At 40.6% G+C, this 16,889-nt stretch overlaps 1 long non-coding RNA gene across 1 annotated transcript in view; it reads right to left on the bottom strand.

Annotated features, from left to right (window-relative positions):
• The window catches only part of LOC140725600 (uncharacterized), a 51,747-nt gene that overhangs the window by 5,066 nt on the left and 29,792 nt on the right, over positions 1–16,889 (bottom strand). The window contains exons 4-5 of the long non-coding RNA XR_012098392.1: positions 13,603–13,654; positions 695–740 (exon numbers count right to left, since the gene is read on the bottom strand). This is a non-coding gene — a long non-coding RNA (uncharacterized lncRNA). The remainder of the gene's footprint in view (positions 1–694; positions 741–13,602; positions 13,655–16,889) is intronic.

The following is a 16,889-nucleotide window of genomic DNA, read 5'->3' as shown; positions in this document are numbered from 1 at the left end:
AGGGATATACTGGCCATAAAGACACAGATTATCCTGATATTTAATTTTGGTAGGATGATGTTTTGGATTACTTGTTCATGGGAAAATATGGCTTTTATTGGACCCTTTCAAATCACCTTTCTCCCCCACATGCTAGTTGTATCCCCCTTTTCCACCACTGTCTCAATATCACTCTCATGCCAATCAGTGTTCCTACTATTTCTCCCTTGTTCTGCCAGCATTCACTTCACTGATAGTTCTCCATTTCATTTTCCCAATGGGACCAAAAGACCCTTCATCACTTTCCTATCCTATTCGTTTTAACTTTGAGGCTCCCGTGCTTTCAAAATTCAATTTCCAAAAAAAAAGTATGCAGGACATCAGAAATAAAAATAAAGAATCTTGGGAACACTCAATGTATCAAGCAGCTTCATTGGAAAGATCAACAGAGCTAATGTTTCACATTGAAAAAGACTTGCTTGTTCTGCTGAGTATTTCCGGCATTTTCTGCCAATGAAAATGAGAATCTGCTTGTCTATCTTTCTCTCCCTTGGCTTAATGGGTATCAGAAATTAGATATTATTAGAATTAATATGATTACCTTTTACCTTTTCAATGAATCAAACCAAGGTGAAATTCTTTTTTTTCAGTTTCAAACTTTAACAGTACTCTTTTTGAAAGATAATGCCCATTAAGTGAAGAAAAATATACTCACTGACTGTAGGGTCCTCCTCTCTCTCTGCTCAATGTAAAACTTGTTTCTAAAATAAATCACAAAACAGAAAAGAAAAATCCTCTATTTGGAAAAATAGAAGCAGTGGCTATAATAACAGGTTAAAAACTTGCCTGTTTTGGATTGGCACCCCCCCCCCCCCCCACCGCACCACTCTGTGGCTACCTGTAGGTTTGCCAGAGTTATATAAACTATTGGAATTCCTAAAGCCCAACCCGGCAAACTGATGAGACTTCTCTCCATCCCACAAAGCATCTATATGTTATGTTTTTATGCTGATGAGCCTTAAGGCTCAGTTTTGATCTCAACCATATCTATGTTAGGTACTTACAATGATTTTTTGAATGTTATTTTTAATGAACCCCAAATTACATTTGTAAACTCTTGCTATACTGTATATTTTTCAGCAAGGTAAGAAAGTAATCTGAATCCTGTTAGCTGTAGATCTTACGTTGATAGAATATTGGTCATAGTTAAATAAAACTAACTGATTTGGGGTCCAGAATATGCTTTTAGACTTTACTTCACAAACCCAATACGAATAAGTGCTTTGTGTAGCAAAGCGTTCTGACCCTTTTGTTAGTCACTTTTTTGTGTGAGCAATGCACATTAATAGCATCTCCTTAAGAGTAAATTACCCTCATCAATTTCTCAGGGTGCTTCATTTGCCATTGTATTCCATTTTCAGAGACAACCAGACCCCTGTTAAGTATTAATGATTATAATCTAACTACTTGCATTAAAATGTTCTCAGCCGGAATATGCGATTTCAATTGGGAAAAGTGTAAAATATAGTGAGTAAGTTTGATGCATTGTGACACTGATTATGAATTGTTTGCCAGTGAACCTTCCACTTGTTGTCTGCTTCAAACATAGACCTCTTTGCTGAGGCGGCCACTTGAGTGAGATTCAGCTTAAATTCACATTGAAGTTCAAGTCTATTGTCATCTAACTGTACATATTCTGTATCCAACCAATTGAAACAACATTCCTCCGGACTATGGTGCACCCACAAAACATATATCACACAGCACATAAAACAAAACGTTATCACAAATAAGTTAATAAAATATAATTCAAAATTCCTGTAGTGTGCAGCACAGGAAAACAGTAAAGAGCTCGCTGTTCAAGTGACGAGACCTCGGTGGTGCCAGGGTATTCATTAGTTTCACAGCCTGAGGGAAGAAGCTGTTACCCAGTCTGGCTGTCGTAGTCCTGATGCTGCTGTACCATCACTTCCTGATGGTAGTGGGTCAAAGAGATTGTGGGATGGGTTGTAGGGATCCTCAACAATGCTTTGAGCCCTCTGTATATGACACTCCTGGTAAATGTCACAAATAGGGGGAAGGGAGACCCTGGTGATCCTCAGCGATTTTTACCATCCCCTCTAGGGTCTTGCGGTGTGATGCTCTGCAGCTGCCATGTTGCAATACAATGTTGTGTTGCAATGCAATGTTGCATAGCAGACAGGGCTCCCTCAATGGTGCTCCTGTAGAAAGTTGTTAGAATGGGGGCCTTGACATTTCAATCTCCTTGGATTGACTAGGCTTATACTCACTGGAATTTAGAAGATTGAAGGGGGATCTTATTGAAACGTATAAAATTCTGAAGGGATTGGACAGGCTAGATGCAGGAAGATTGTTTCCGATGTTGGGGAAGTCCAGAATGAGGGGTCACAGTTTAAGGATAAAGGGGAAGCCTTTTAGGACGGAGATGAGGAAAAACTTCTTCACACAGAGAGTGGTGAATCTGTGGAATTCTCTGCCACAGGAAACAGTTGAAGCCAGTTCATTGGCTATATTTAAGAGGAAGTTAGATATGGCCCTTGTGGCTAAAGGGATCGGGGGTATGGAGAGAAAGCAGGTACAGGGTTCTGAGTTGGATGATCAGCCATGATCATACTGAATGGCGGTGCAGGCTCAAAGGTCCAAATGGCCTACTCCTGCACCTATTTTCTATGTTTCTATGAAAATGTAGACGTTGCCATGAATTCTTGACTTAGTTGTGGGTCCAGGATAGATCGCTGTTATGTGCACACCAAGGAACTCTGTGGTCTTCACTCTCTCCACGGAAAAGCCAGTGGTGTGCAATGGAGAGTGGTCAACCTGCGCAATACAATTGGAGTGAGGTTCATAAAGTTCATATTGCGGTTTTGCTCCAAAATCATGCTGAATCAGAAATTTGTGGGTTTTTATTTCCATGGAGACCAACTGGTACAATAGTGAGGGAATTTTGCACTGTTGGTGGTACCACTTCCAAGGTGCAATTGTACAAAATTCGTAACACTATGCAAAGAAAAGCAAGAAAGTATTCCTTCGGTGCTGACAAATATTTATTTCTCAGTTAACAATGTTAAAATGGTACATCTGCTTATTATCTCATTGTATGTAATAATTGGCACTAACTACAAAATATTTAACTGGTGTAGTTTAGTTTAGGGAATCATTTTTAGCTCAGGTGTAAATACAATAAGAAAATGCAGATCCAGTCCTGAATCATTATCGGCCTGAAATATTAACTCCATTTCACACTTGTCAGATGCTGCCCAATCTATATTTCCAGCATTTGCTAAATGCAAGTACTTCTTTGTTTCACTTTCACATTTGTGGTAAAGTACCCATTGGGTAAACATCACAAATATCTATTTCTGTCTTTAAGGCCTGGTGCATTCATGACTGATTTTAGCATGTCAGGATTAGCTTCTGTTTTAAAAATGAAAGTATAGGAAATACACAACAGAACAGAAAACATTCCATAGAGAAAACAGAGTTAATGCTTCAGGTCAGTGACTGGTCATCAAAGGTGCCAGCACTTTTCTCATTTTGTTTTTAATTTAAAGTCTGTGTATTATTTTTCAATTTGGCATCTTGTTTCCCAAAAACTGTAGGATGAAATTGGACATAATTAATTATTATATTCTGTTGATTTAAAATGTTGCTGCAGTTGTAAAATAGATTGCATAACATAAGTAACTAACAGAATGATACTGCCTGTGATAACATTGAGAAATTTATTTAAATATATTTCAATATAGCTGAATTGACATGGAAAAATTATAATCAGTATTATTTGGATCTTGTCTGGTACATTTACTTGAGTACAAATACAAAGATAGCTTAACTTTTCAAAAGAAAGCTAACTTAGCAATAGAATAAATGAAAATTATTTACAAATTACCTAAAATCAGAAGCAGAATTACCATCACTGACACATGAAATCTGTTGTTTTGTGTTATGTCATAAGTTAAAATAAAAGAAGAATAAAGAGTGCAAAAGAGGAACAGTGAGACTTGGTCTTAAGTTGACATGAAAAATTATATTGTACGATTTATTTCAATGTAAATCACAATTCATATGGGTACAAATACTATAAAATATAAATAATGAAAAGATTGAATATTTAAATCTAATTTTAAGTAATGCCACAAGTAATAATTAAGGATTTGGCATTCAATTGCATGTATTCAATCAAGTGTATTGAAGGAATGAACAATTAACTATGGTGCCTTTAGTTAAGCAACAGTTTTATAGAGATGTGATTGTTGTTTTATAAATGGTTCTGTGGTTAAAAAGTACCAAATTAATCAGAAAATTTCTATTTGATTGTTTTTATTACAGTATTGTCATTCTAATAGTTTTAGAATCAGTATCAAAATAAGATTTACTATCACTGACATGTTATGAAATTTGGTGTTTTAAAACATAGAATAGCACAGCTCAGCATAGTACAGGCCCTTCAGCCAACGATTGTCCCAACCTTTTAACCTACTCTAAGATCAATATCACCATTCCCTTCCAAATAACCCTCTATTTTTCTTTCATCACGTGCCTGTCTAAGTCTCTCTTAAATGTGGCTAATGCATCTGTTTTTACCACTACCCCTGCCAGCACACTCCATATTCCTACCACCCTGTGGAAAAAAATGTAACTTTGACAAACTGCCATGCTTTCCTCCAACCACTTTAAAGCTATACCCCCTCATATTATCCATTTCTGCCCTCGTAAAGAGTCTCTGGCTGTCCACTTGAGCTATTGTTCTTATCATTTTGTACACCTCTATCAAGTCACCTCTCATCCTTGCAACACACAAAATACTGGAATCACTCAGCAGGCTAGGCAGCATCTATGGAAAAGAGTAAACAGTCAATTCTTCAGGCCGAGACCCTTAATCCTGAAACATTAGCTGTACTCTTCCTGGCCTATTAGGTGTTTATTGTGTCTTAATATGTTACTTTGTTACTTGCTTCCCCATATAATTAGTTTAGGGATGACTCATTTCATACTGTCTATATGGCATTTGTGTTGAAATTTGAGCAACTTTATTCTGGATATGAGATGCCCTCATTTCAGAGGGAATTGGGCATTTGGGGAGCAATTCTTGTAGTTTTATTGTTTATGTGTTTTATAAATGTCCAGTGACTAATCAGGAGCAAGTGCATTTGTATCTCCTTGCATTATAGAATGGCAAACTGGTGGATGCTGACTTGTGGTGGGAGATCCTGTTATACATTCCTGTGGATAGTGTTTGAATTTGCACACTAGACCAATGGGTCAAATTGCTGAATTTGTATGAGGACTCCTTACTATTTCACAGAAGGCATGCCACTGATATCGATCCCCTTGATGACAAGACAAGACTTTTGGAGGAAATTATCTGGCTTCTCGAGTTTTGCCTTTCTGTTCTGGGGGAGCTGGTAGGGAGTAGTCTATTTCAGCCAACATTAAACCAGAGCCTTAAGGGACTTGAGCCTTAATAGCTCTGGTGGAGTGTGTGCTTTAAGGGCTGTTATTTCCCTACATACCATTTATATAATTGTAAAGTCTTGACTCTTCGTGATTTCCCCACCTGACAGAGTGTTGGTGTAGGTGGCACGCTGAGTACAGGTACAAGGTGGATGCAAGTGTGAACAGGAACAGTATCCTGGGATGGCTGGATCTATGCCAAATGGTGCTGTGAAGCTGGGCACTTGCTGGATGCTGAATGCCACTTACTGGATATGCAGTTCCTAGGTCTACCCATGGTTCCCACAGGGTGGTGCGGTTGATATGTGGTGCCATATGTATGTGCCCCAGTGCCCTGGATGAACACCTTGCCCATGCTGGTCAGTAAGAGGGCTATTACAAAAGATGGATATTTTGAATGATAGCCTTTCTCAGCGTGGTATGGCCAGACTGTCACAGGAACTGATGCCTTGGATTATCTTCTCACAAAAGAAGGCAGAACTTGTACTGTTATTGATTAAGAATGCTGGACCTCCATTCCTTTTGGGTTGGTGAACATCACTCACCTGGTTGATCATATCTCAGCGTCAGTGTATAAAATTAAATGGGGGACCATCTCATTGGCTATTACACTCCAGGGTGGGGCTGGTGGCCTTTTGGGACACAGGAAGGCTGGTGGACTACTATAGTATACTGAGAGGTGACTATTGGGTTTACAGTACTGGGCATTTTACTCTTCTGTTTTAGGTACAACAGTTGGGAGTCTGTGAGAGTCATACTAGTCTGAGTGTTGGATCATCACTTTTGCAACTTTTGAGGGGTGGAGTATCCTGTGGGTGTGTGGCTTATTCTGATTGTCAAAAGTTTCTTCCATTGTGATTGGTTAATTTGGAAGCTGTAGCTGCTTTTCCCATTGGATAGATGCCAGGTGTCTGGTTTCAAATATCCTGGATGTATAAAATTGCTGTGGAAGGGGTTTTCTCTCCTCTTCCTTTGCTTTAGGCAAGACGATTGGGAAGGTATTCTCTGAGCGCACTTTAACTAGGTAAATTGGTTAAATGGTTTTGTTGAATATTCAGATTTGTAGTGTCAGTAACTTGGGGAACATGAATCTTTGGTGGAATTCTTATAGTTTGTAAATGAATGATTAATATACCTATTCAAAGTCAGTGCATTTCCTGTCTCACTTACCAGGCCTGTGAACCTGATTCAACAGTATGCATCCATTGCTCTATCTTCATCAATTTTTTTGTCACTTCCTCAAGGAATTCAGTCAGCTCATGAAGCATCATCTTCCCCTGACAAAGCCATGCTGACAATCCCTAATCAGACTATGCTTCTCCAAATGCTCGTGAATCCTCTCCAACAGTTTGCCCAGCACTGGTTTATAATTCCCAGTGTTATTCCTATTGCCTTTCCTGAACAAAGGAATCACATTTGCTCTTCTCCAGTTTTCTGATATTATTCCTGTGGCAAGTAAGATCACAAAAATCATTGCCAAAGGTGCAGCTCTTTTACCTCCTTCTTTGTCCCTTTTGAAACATCTAAACCCTAGAACATCCAGTATCTATTCCTGCTCTTGTAACATCCAAGTCTTTGTAATGGCCACAATGTTGTACGTCTTCTACTGACCTATGATCTAAGTACATCACCTTTATTCCTGTTACTTCTTGCATGAAAATAGACACACTTCAATCCATCCTGCTGACTGAAATTTTGCCTTATTCTGTCCTTCCTCACAGTCTCCCTACATGGTGCATCTACCTGTACAGCCAATGACTTATTCTGATTCCAATCCCCTGCCAAGCTAATTTAAATCCTTCCCAACAGCTCTAACAAATTTGTCTGGAAAGATATCGGTCCCTCTCAAATTCAGGTGTATTCAGTAGATTATATCTTCCTCAGAAGATATTCCAATGATCCAGAAATATGAAACCTTGCACCCTGAACCAGTTCTTAAGCCATTCATCTGCCAAATTATCCTATTCTCACCCTTCTTTGGCACATGGCACAGGCAGTGATCCAGAGATTACTACCCTTGAGGTCCTGCTTTTCAGCTTTCTATCTAGCTCCCTATATTCTCATCCTCTTTTCTACTTATGTACCAAGACTTCCCTCTTTAGAATGCTGTAGACCGATCTGGGACATCCATAACCCTGGCACCTGGGAGGCAACATACCATCTGGGTGTCTCTTTCATGTGCACAAAATATCCTGTGTGTTCCCCTTACTATTGAATCACCTATCATCACCACTCGCCTCTCTCCTCACCCCTTCCATTCTGAGCCACAAAACCAGACTCAGTACCAGAGACCTGTTTGCTGCAGCTTTCCCCTGATAGGTCAAACCCCCACCACAGCAGTATCCAAAGCTGTATACCTGTCATTGCATGGAATAGCCTCAGGGGTACTCTGCACTATCTGCCTATTCCCTTTCCCTCTCCTGACAGTCACTTAGCTACCTGCCTCCAGCATCTTAGGTGTGACTATCTCCCTGCAGCCTTTATCCATCACCTTCTCACTCTCCAGAATGAGCCAAGGGTCACCCAGCTCCAGCTCCCATTCTCTAACATGGTCTGTAAGGAGCTGCATCCAGATGCACTTCTTACAGATGTAGCAATCAGGGAGACAGAAGTTTCCCAGATCTCCCACATCCTGCAAGAGGAGCACACCACTGAATTGGGATCCATTTTTTCTAGTCTGTTTAGACACTAATGAAAAAGAAAAGAGAGATGCCAAAAACCTCAACCTAGAATTTGCCTCTTCTCACCAAATTCTATTGAGCTAAAGCCTTAGTTCTCCACTCCAACTCTGTCCCACTTAAACTATGACCACTCCAACAATGCTGTTCCACTTAAACCTATCTTCTGCTTATTGGCCCCTGCCAAGTTCCTAAATGTACCCAAGCTCTTCAGAAAGTCCTAAAAGGCTTCCTTTTTTGTGTGGCAGCAGTACAGTTCAATAAAAAAACTTTAAATTACATAAGAAATAAAATAAACAAACAGTGCAAAAGTAGAATAGTGAGGTAATTTAAAAACGCAAACATGAGGAAATCTGCAGATGTTGGAAATTCAAGCAACACACACAAAATTCTGGTGGAACACAGCAGGCCAGGCAGCATCTATAGGAAGAAGTACAGTTGATGTTTCAGGCCGAGACCCTTCCTCAGGACACGACGAAGGGGCTCAACCCAAAACGTCGACAGTGCTTCTTCCTATAGAAGCTGCCTAGCCTGCTGCGTTCCACCAGCATTTTGTGATAGTGAGGTAATGTTCATTGGTTCATGGACCATTCAGAAATATGATGGCAGAGGGGAAGAAGCTGTTCCTAAAATGTTGAGAGTTTGTCTTCAGGATTCTGTACTTTCTTTTTGATGGTGGTAATGAAACAAAGCCATGTCACGAATGGTGAGGGCCCTTAGTGATGGATACACCTTCTTGAGGCACTGCCTTTTGAAGATGTCCTCAATGTGGGGAGTCTTATGTCCATGATGGAGCTGGCTGAGTTTTCAACCCTCTGCTGTTTCTTTCTATTTTGTGCATTGGAGCATCCATACCAGGCAATGATGCAACCAGTTAGAATACTTTCCACAGTACATCTGTAGAAATCTGCTAGAGTCTTTTGGTGACATACCAAATCTCCTCAAACTCATGATTAAGTCTCACACACAAAATGCTGCAGAAACTCAGCAGGCCAGGCAGCATCTATAGAGAAAAGTACAGTCAACAGTCCTGCTGAAGGGTCTCGGCCCAAAACGTCGACTGTACTTTTTTTCCATAGATACTGCCTGGCCTGCTGAGTTCCTCCAGCATTATGTGTGTGTTGCTTGGATTTCCAGCATCTACAGATTTTTTCTTGTTCCTAATGGTGTATATCCGCTGTCCTGCCTTCCTTGTGATTGTGTCAATATCTCCCAACTTTCCACTTCCTGAACTCCACAATCAATTCCTTGGTCTTACTGACATTGAGTGCAAGGTTATGTTGAGGCATCACTCATCAAATCTATCTCACTCCTGTATGCTTCCTCATCGCCTTCTGAGATTCTGCCAACAGCAGTGGTGTGTCATTGGCAAATTTATAGATGGTGTTGAATTAGTGCCTAGTCAGGCAGTCGTGGGTATAGAAAAAGCAGAGCAGTAGCTAAGCGCACATTCTTGAGGCACACCTGTGTTAATTGTCAGTGAGGAAGAGATGTGATTATCTATCTGTGGTCTCCCAATAAGGAAGTCAAAAATCCAGTTGCAAAGGGAGGTACAGTACATAGGGCTCCGGTTTTGAAGATTGTTGATTAGTACTGAGGAGACATAAATAATCTCCCTCTAAATAATTGAAAAAAAACCCATTGAATTCAATACCATAAATATTGTTTTATAATATATTTGAACATTGTGTTGGTGGACACAGAAAATATTTCATAGTAGAGCTTCAAACCCTTCAAGCATCCCTCACCATTCAAAGTGATCATGGCTGATCTCTGCTGGCCTTAACTTCTCCTCTGTGCCAGCCCCCAATTCCTCCAGCTTTCAAATACTTATCTACTACTTTAAATGTTACCAGTAATCTAGCCTCAACTACCCTCTTGAGCAGAGATTTCGAGAGTTTCACAAGCCTCCAAGAAGAAATCTCTATGCACTCTTTTAAAATCACCTGCCTCTTTTCTGTACTCATGCCCCCTTGTTTGGGACTCTCCACTAGTGGAAACATCTCAACATCTACTCTGTCAAGTCCCCTTAGGACTGTATAAATTTACATGTCATTAGCTGGTTATTAGATGGATAGATACTTTATTGATCCCAAAGGAAATTACAGTGTCACGATAGCATTACAACTGCAGAGATATACAAATTAGACTAGCTCCACAGACTACACCAGAAAGTTGTGCCAAGCTAGACACTATATCATGGAATTATCTATGTGCTGATGTTAATAATTAAAAATGAAACATATAAGTACCTACTTCCCTGATCAGGCTGCTTGACAATTGATGTAGAGAGCTTGCACAATATTCATCTTAGTTCACTGTTTTCTGGACATTATATGCTAAGATTAAATAGGATTAACTTTTGAGATGCGCCAGTGCTTCCTTCATTGGCCTTTAATTAGGAAGCACTAATTTACATATGTCTGATTATAGAGTTTTTTTAGGGTTGCAACTTCCTCACGAAAAGTCGAATGGAGACAGAAAGAACCCAGTGCTTCTCTGAGTTTGTTTCCAATTACACATTTCCCAAAATTTGCTGGAAAATAAGTAGGAAGGAAGTGGAAAGACATACTCTGAATACCTATTAAACAGAGCAATTTGTGAGTACTGTTTGACCTGCACAGGCAATATTGCATAAACATATTCCTTCAAGGAAATGCTACGTTGAAGATAACAGCAAGTGCATAAACTTCTTGATTAAAAAACTACATGTGGGCAACTACTGAATACTCTTGAGAAATCTTCAGCAGATTTCTAACTTTGCTGTTTCTTAAAGTTTTTAATTTACAATATCTTTTAAGGAACTGTATGACTTAATCAAAATTTCTCAAATCATCTCACACAGTAATGAACAATAAAATGAGAAAAATACTTTTAGAAAGCAAAGACGAAGATGATGCTGGAGCTCTGAAATTAAAACAGAAAATATGAGAAATGTTGAACAAGACAGGCAGCATCAGTAAAGAAAGAAAATAAACTAATGAAAACTAGGAGAATATTTAAAGAATATTAAAGAATATATTATGGTCGCAGAAAAGTAGAAGAGATACTGGCAGTTACATTTAGAAAATGTGCATTTAATTTCTGGTTAAAAAACATTGCCTTTATTGATCAAAATTTGACTTAAGTCCTATCCAGCATGCTATAATAAGGGAATCTTTATAAAGCAATTTTAAACAAAAAGGTCTATGAATGGAATAAAACAAAAGTGATTTAATTTCACCAGCAATGTTAATCCAAAACCCAACTTGTTACCGGTATTTTTCTAGGTCTTGTTGTCTCTGGAACTTCATTGGAATAGGAACTATCTATCATGCTTATAAACTCAGAGCTCATTCTGATAAAAACAACTTTTTGTAAAAATTAATGACGTTCAAATTGGATTAAGATACATGGCAACATGAAGAATATACAGGGCTTACAAGGGACAGTCAAAAAGGGAGCACCCTAAGCTGTACAGACAGGGGCCAACAGCAGGGTGAGGTGGATTCATATGTGAAGTTAGAGCTATTTACATGGGGATCAAAATAACAGTTAAGAGTTAAAAGCTGTGTGAAATTAGTCACAAAAATTGTGGCAGTACATGATCATTATTAAAGTCGGTAGCACTTCCTATCATGTAATCATATTATATTTGTTGTAGTTTATTGTCAATATATTTTGTTATTTATAGCAAAATTACTTGTTTTTGATCCACTTATAAAAATTCTGTGTTAAATTGCTTTGTGAAGCTTGGCTAGGTTTCCAGATGTGAATATAGAGAATAAGTGTCAGGGTACATCGCCTACAGGTTGTGTGGAATCTGTTATAGGAAGGATACTAAAACCTATTGAGAGAATCGGCGCTTTTGTCAGTCATTTTTGATGTAATCAACCTGTAATATCAACTCAGGTTTTGTAACTTTACAGATGTTTTATAACCTGCCCCATTTTTCCAACATTCTCTTTTATTTCAGAATTCCAGTAATAGCTTTATTCTGAATTTTACAATTTCTACTTTTTTTCTTCTCTCTGTTCTTATTCATCTCTATCTACTTACACCTCAGATCAGCTGCAACCAACAAACCTTCAGCACCCTCTCTTGGCGAACATTAAAACCACCTGTGTCATTTAATCTGTGGGTCTTCGTCCTATTATAGGCATTCCCATTATTCTCCCTTCTTGTGCCAGAACACTGAGAAATATTTACAGTGGAACTATAACATTCTTTCAGGATAACTTCCATCATATTTGAGATTCTTATGTTACAAAAGTTTCAAACTTGCTTATAGCTACTCATTGACAGTATGCTGGGCTTCCATAAATTCCAGTGACAGAACAAAGATTTGTGAGAAATTATCAGGTAAATTGCATTTTTTAAAAATTAAATTAATTGATTTATTTTAAGTGTTTTATTTTTTTCAATTTACCTCCTTTAACTGTTTTTAATATGTTTTAATTGCTTCTAAAAGGGAACAACTTTAGTTAGTTTGAAACTCAGCTAACCCAAGAAGCATGTTTTTTTATGTCTTCAAGTTTTTTTACACTGTTTTCTGGGTAGGGTTGGAGCCAGAGGCGAGGGACAGGTCTGTCAGACTCGCTGGTCCGTCAGGTTTACTGGACTCTGCATGGAACTGAGGCTGTAGCCTGCAACAAACGGGCTACTGAATTGCTGCAGTGATGTCTGGCTTCATGGCTGTGATTCACTTTTGTGAACTTCAGTTCTGAATACTATTTGCTTACTTTTATTGTTTCCATGAATTGCTTTTTTCTCTCTGCACATTGGGTGTTTGATGGTCTTTTTTAATGGGTTCTATTTGGGTTTCTTTGTTTTGTGGCTGTCTGTAAGGAGACGAATTTTAAGTTTGTAAAAAGTATACATACTTGGATAATAAATGTCCTTTGAACTTTGATTTCTCTCCTCTTAAGACATCCACCAAAATGGCAGAATTAAATCACTAAAGACCTTGCTTTTACAGATTATTAACATTTAGGATCAGGAGGATTTCAGAGAGTGAGTTCATAAAGATGGACCCACATTTATGACTTTGAAGGTCAGTAGTTGGTGATAAATTACAAGCTCTTTAGAAGTGACTGTAGAAATTTAGTCTCTAGGTGGCAACAGAGACACTATGTATTTTTATAGATTCAAGCTTCAGAATATTATCCCAGGTAAATCATCAAAATTGAAGAATTTTAACAATTTCTCTTTTTTATGGTGTACACATAAAAATGTATTTGTGATCATTTTGACTGCCTTTTTACGAAAAGTTCGTGATCTGCTAAATATTAAATGCTGCTTGTTGTAATCAATCTGTAATTCCCTGGTAAATATGGTGAAGAGATCCTGTGAAGTGCAAAACACCGCATAATGTTGCAATACACCTGTCAACATTCAGAAAAGACAACTTGCCATCAATCATTGAGTTTTATAGTTGTTATATTTGCATAGTAATCTTTTATTAAAATCTCCAGAGAGTGAAATTTCGTACCTTGTAACGTAAGTATGCTTGAGAATTATTTTTCTGTGGTGCCATTCAATCTCTGCAACTCAGAAAGGAAACAGTTTAAACCCAGTGTTCCAAATTTAAAATGTAAAAATGCATGGATGGCCAGCTGGTGAGGAAGGCACCCCTTCCCCTAGGGGAGCACACACTCCGTCTAGCTGAAGCTGAGGTGAGGAAGACCCTGGCCAGAGTCAACCCATGGAAAGCTGAGGAGCCCAATAATATACCAGGTTGGGTTCTGAAAGACTGTGCAACCCAGCTAACTGAGGTACTGACAGATATATTCAGCACCTCTCTGGACAGTCTACTGTTTCCTTGGTTTTAATGGTGGCATCCATCATTCCAGTGCCAAAGAAGGCAACAGTAACCTGCCTAAATGACCATCATCTGGTGGCATTAACATTAACCATTGTGAAGGGCTTTGAGCGGCTGGTCACGAAGCACATTAAAGCCTTACATAGGACCCTTTCCAATTCCCTTATTGCTCAAATCAATCCACCTACAAGATAATAGCCTCTGCCCTCCACTCTGTCTTGTCCCACCTGGAAAATGGGGCCTCATTTGCCAGGCTGCTCTTTATAGACTTCATTTAGGCACTTAACACTATCATACCCCAGAAATTGGTGGGCAAACTGTCCTTACTGGGCATCAACACCTCCCTCTACAACTGGATCCTGGACTTCTTAACAGAAAAGCCACAGTTAGTCTGTGTGGGTAGCAATGTCTCTAGTCCCAGTACACTGAATGATGGTGCTCCCTGGGGCTGTGTGCTCAGCCTGCTGCTGTTCACACTGCTGATACACAACTGTGTCACAAGATTCAGCTCAAATTGTGTCATCAAGTTTGTGGATGACTCAACAGTGACTGGCCTGATCAACAATGATGAGTCGGAGAACAGAGAGGAAGTGGTGTGGCTGGTGGACCGGTGTGAGAAGAACAACCTAAGTCAGAATGTGGAGAAGAACAAAGAAATCATTATGGTCTTCAGGAAGGTGCAAATGAACCATCTCCTTCTGAATACATAGCTCATCCATAGAGAGAGTTAAGTGCACCAGGTTCCTGGGAGTTCCTTGGTCATCACGGATGACCTCACCTAGTCCCTTAATATCACCTCCCTGAACAAGAAGGCATAGCACCCCCTTCACTTCCTAAGGAGATGGAGGAAAGTGAGGCTCCCCACCACCATCCCCATCCTGACTATATATTACAGGAGAACCATTGAGAGTGTCCTGACAAGTCACATTTCCATCTGGCATGGGAGCAGCCAAGCTGTAAGTCACTACAAAGGACAGTGAGTATGGCTGACAGGATGATAGTTGTCTCTTCCTACCATCCTTTGGAGACACTTATCAGGAGTGCTGCGTATGCAGGGCCCTTAGTTTGAATGAATGAAGATTTAGGAAGAGGGCTACCCATGTCTGCTGCAGGCTCGCTGGTGGCAGACGAGGCCAATATGGGACAGGCAGGCCCAGCCGCAGCGGCTGCAAGGGAAAATCTGTTCTGGGTTTGGTGCTGCTGTGTCACGGTTCTTCCTTCTTCTCCCTTCGTCCTCAAGGCCAACCCTACTTGCATTCTCGAAGGAGAAGATAGACTGGTGATCACCAGACCTCTCAATCGGAGGCTAGAGTAGAGCACTGGCGGTGGTCAATGTGAAGGCACCAAGGGATTTCTTCAGAGTCCTTGTACCTCTTCTTCGGTGCCCTCGTCATGGTGGCCAGTGGAAAGTTCGCCATACAGCGCAATCTTGGCAGGCGATGATCCTCCATCCTGGAGACGTGTCCTGCCCAGCGCAGCTGCGTCTTCAACAGCATGGCCTTGATGCTGGTGATCTCTGCCTGTTCGAGGACTTCAATGTTGGTGACGAAGTCACTCCAGTGGATGTTAAGGATGGTGCAGAGGCGGCACTGGTGAAAATGCTCAAGGAGTCATAGGTAGTGACAGTAGGTGACCCACGACTCGGAGCCGTACAGGAGGGTGGTCAGTACAACGGCTCTGTACACGCTTATCTTTGTGCCTTTCTTCAGATGCTTGTTGTTCCAAACTCTTTTGTACAGCCTGCCGAATGTGCTGTTTGCCTTTGCCAGTCTGTTGTCAATCTGTCGATCTTGGCATCTGACGAGATGGTGCACCCCAGGTAGCTGAACTGGTGGACTGTCTTCAGCTCTGCCTTGCCAATGGTGATGTGGGGAGGGTGGTAATCTTCCTGAGGTGTGGGCTGATGGAGAACTTCTGTCTCCTTCAAGCTGACTTCCAGTCCGAAGAGCTTGGCAGCCTCTGCAATGCAGATTCTTATACGCTGCAGGGCTGTCTCTGTGTGGGCAACAAGGGCAGCATCATCGGCGAAGAGGAGCTCTTGGATGAGTTGATCCAATGACTTGGTGTGGGATTGTAGTTGCCCCAGGTTGAACAGGCTGCCATCGGTGCAGTATCAGATGTCCTCGTCGTCAAGGTCTTCTGTGGCTCTCTCGAGCATCATGCTGAAGGTGGTGAAGAGAGTTGGTGTGAGGATGCAGTGTTTCTTTACACCATTGCCTATTGGGAAGGGCTCTGAGAGGTCGTTATTGTGTCTGACTTGGCCACGCTGATCTTCATGTGGCTAGATGACCATGCTGAGGAACTTTGGGGGGCATCCCAGTAATTCCATGATTTGCCACAGACTTTCCATGCTCACAGTGTCGAATACTTTGGTAAGGTTGACAAACATCACGTGCAGTCCCTTGTTCTGTTCCCTACATTTCTCTTGGAGCTGCCTGAGAACAAATACCATGTCAGTGGTGCTCCTGTTCACTCTGAAGCCACATTGGCTCTCTGGGAGGTGTTCTTCTGCAATGATGGGCACCAATCTGTTCAGGAGTACTCTTGTGAGGATTTTTCCTGTGATGGAGAGCAGAGCTATCCCCCGATAGTTGGAGCAGTCGGACTTTTCCCCCTTGTTCTTATACAGGGCGACAATGACTGCATCAGGGAGGTCCTGTGGTAGTTTACCTTTCTCCCAGCAGCAGACAAAGAACTCACAGAATTTGGTGTGTAATGCTGGGCCCCATGCTTCCAAATCTCTAGTGGGATTCCATCAACTCCTGCTGCCTTACTGCTTTTCAGTTGCTCTGTGGCCTTGACAGTCTCTTCTAGGGTTGGAATCTTGTCCAGTTCTGTTTGCTCTGGCTGTTGTGGGATGCAATGAATTGCTGAGTATTGGACCATGCAGTTGGTGCTGAAGAGAATCCACCGGTTCAGGATGGATGCCTTGTCCGTGAAGAGTGCTTCGTCTTCTG

The sequence above is a fragment of the Hemitrygon akajei genome, chromosome 3, assembly GCF_048418815.1.
Source record: "Hemitrygon akajei chromosome 3, sHemAka1.3, whole genome shotgun sequence".
NCBI classification, from domain to species: Eukaryota; Metazoa; Chordata; class Chondrichthyes; order Myliobatiformes; family Dasyatidae; genus Hemitrygon; species Hemitrygon akajei.
The sequence above is the reverse complement of the archived record's forward strand: the minus strand, read 5'-3'. Positions and strand labels throughout refer to the sequence as shown.